At 46.2% G+C, this 2,888-nt stretch overlaps 1 non-coding gene across 1 annotated transcript; it reads right to left on the reverse strand.

Annotated features, from left to right (window-relative positions):
• Nucleotides 1–1,460: 1,460 nt before the first annotated feature.
• Nucleotides 1,461–1,532, reverse strand: trnaq-uug (transfer RNA glutamine (anticodon UUG)). Its single transcript has one exon. It is a non-coding gene; the product is annotated as a tRNA-Gln (tRNA).
• Between the last annotated feature and the right edge of the window lie 1,356 nt (nucleotides 1,533–2,888).

Genomic DNA, 2,888 nt, shown 5'->3' on the forward strand with positions numbered 1-2,888 from the left:
TTTTGGTTCATGGTCACTTGTTGTCGTACTGGTGTGATGATGTCAGACCCTTCACATTCAGTTCAAACAGACTCCAAAGTGTAGCTGTGATGCAGAGGGCAGCAGCCTTGTGCTTGGTTCCGTCATGGTTCTCTGCATTGTTTGCAAACTCACCAAAGACCTCCCTGAAAGCAGGATCATTTTCCCAGAGTACTTTTTTTAACCAAGTACCAATTTGTCCCTCTTTAAAAACAACAAACAAAGATGAGGTCAGACTGAGATGGACGAGATGATATGGATGTGATTTATGGCTTTCAAACACCAAATATTCAATTTTTCTTCAGGGCTTTTGAGAGGTTCTGGGTAATGAATGAAAATTTAAGTTGGACAAAAACGACATGCGGGGTCACTGTGTGTGTTTCACAAGTTTCCCCTGGAACCAAACAACCTTGGGAGGTAAAACCTCCAATCCTAGCCACTCAGATGCAGCAGCAGAAGAAGCTGTCATCTACCCTGACAGTCAGAGCATCAAGTCAAGGAAACATCACCATCTTGTAGTTCCAAACCTCCACCTGTCAGATTCAGCTACTTCTTATTGTGGGACTTTAAATTTGAACACAATGGAATTTGGACAAGGAGTTTTCCTTCCAGTCCAAACATCATCGTCCAGCCTCCAACCTCCAACCTCCAACCAGAGGTCCATCAGTTATCATGGAGCCACAGGTGGAGTCTGGATTCTTTTCTAGAATGAGACGGCAATTACAGTCCTGCAGAGTGACATCACTGACATGAATGGATGACTTCAGTCACATGACTGGATGACAGTGTAGATGCCAATGTAGAGGTTGGGGAAATAGTCTCTGAGAATCCAGCTTGAAGCCACGCCCTCCTTGTTCTTCAAAAACCCAAACAGCGACCATCAGTCTCCCTCCAATCTTGTACTGGGTTCAATGTTGCTGTTCCATTTTGCAGCAGTAGGTGTCGCTGTGATACCAGGTTCAATTCAAGATTCCCAACTCCAGTTCATGCTGGTGACCTCAGTGGCAGGTAAAATGGTGCTTCAGTGGATCATGTGATCAACTCATGTGTGTCCTCACTGCTCCACAGGTCTGTCAAATGTTCTGTAAAATAGTTGGACCCAGCAGAGCTGCTAGATTAGGAGTTGATGGAGTCGTTGCAGATACCAGGGTCCAAAGTCCAGCTTGAACCTGGTTTGTGCAGTTCTTTGTCAAGCTAGCAGCCATTCTCTTCTTTTCACATGGCCGTGTCTCCTGATGACTCAGGACCAGTTGATGTCCATTTACCTGTCATGGTGACAGAGAACTTTCTCCAGCTCAACCAGGACAAAACTGAGGTCTTAATTAAAGCTGGAGGCAGCATTGTTAGGGCCTGAGCCTCCTCCCATCCACCGCAGCCAAGGAGCAGGAGTTGGCCACAGACAAACACAACTCCACTTTCAAAGCCTGTCAGAGACCTGCTGGAGGCTCCACCGAGATTTGAACTCGGATTGCTGGATTCAAAGTCCAGAGTGCTAACCGTTACACCATGGAACCTGTCCAAAGAAGATGTGATTGAGACGAAATATGGCACTAATCATGTAGGAGGGACTACAGTGGTCATCTGGTTTTAATTTTCACAAACAAATATGGTTTAAAACTTTGAGACAGTGACACAGAGCTCTTATTTGAAGGACCATGGGATGGGAAATATCCCAGACCTCTGAGATCAGAGCGCTCACTTTGATCTCAGGGTCCTGACTTTGGGGGTCCTTCCTTTGGTCTTCAAATACTTGTGGTTTTTATTGGCAGAACTTTCAACTTGCATGCAAAAAGAGAATCACAGTCAATTTTAACCCAGCAGACAGTGTTTATTTCTAATGAATCAGACAATCGCACAAATGAGAATGAAAGGAAAAAACAATAAAATGTTTTAAAAACCTTCTCCACTCTAAAGCTTTTTAAAGTTCATTTGAAGGTTCAAAGGTGGTGGTGAGGAGGTCACCCTGATCCTCCCTGTCGTCACTGCCAGGATTCTTTCTTCTGGTGCTGTGGTTCTTCTGATGAAGGGGGCGTGATGTTTGCCGTCTCAGGCTCCACCAAATGTCCTCTTTAGGACGCCACAATGTCGCCTCTTCACTGCTCCATCTTCCCTGCATCGGAGACACCAGGGTTCCTCCTGGTGCCGACCCCATCGTCCTTCTACCCAATGGTGCGGCCATGGATCCTCAGAGGAGGCTGGGATCCTTCTTCTCATCAGAGCCACAGTTTTTCCTGGAGGGAACAACAGGAGCTTTGTTGTAATGTTTTGCTCGGTGTTTCCTGCTCAGAGCATCAGGATCTGTGACGCCATCTTGTGGTAGTGGGTCATCATCTTATTGTGTGATAGTGGATTCATTGATCTGCTGTTTCAACACATTCAAGTTCATTATCCATCCATCCATCGTCGTCTTCCGCTTATTCCTGTTAAGGGTTGCAGGGGGGGTGGAGCCTATCCCAGCGTCTACGGGAGAGAGGTGGGGTACACCCTGGACAGGTCGCCAGTCCATCGCAGGGCCAATATACAGAGACGAACAACCATTCACACCTACGGTCAATTTAGAGTGTCCAATCAGCCTCGTCCCCAAATTGCATGTCTTTGGACGGTGGGAGGAAGCTGGAGTACCAGAGAGAACCCACGCAGGCATGGGGAGAACATGGAGACTCCACACAGAAAGATGGCGCTGGCAGACACAATCCTAATGTAACCAATTATTTTAAAATGACAGTAACAAGTAATAAATAACACATTACAGCTGTTCAGTAACTTGCCCAACACTGGTTTGTGAGTGGGTGTTGTCCTGTATTGGCAGCAAAAACTCCTTGAAAGTTTTGTCTTCAAAGAAAAGTGTCCTTTTCATGTTGAGCTGTGGA

The sequence above is a fragment of the Aulostomus chinensis genome, chromosome 1, assembly GCF_037954235.1.
Source record: "Aulostomus chinensis isolate RoL2024-O1b breed Wild chromosome 1, RoL_Achi_v1.0, whole genome shotgun sequence".
NCBI lineage: Eukaryota > Metazoa > Chordata > Actinopteri > Syngnathiformes > Aulostomidae > Aulostomus > Aulostomus chinensis.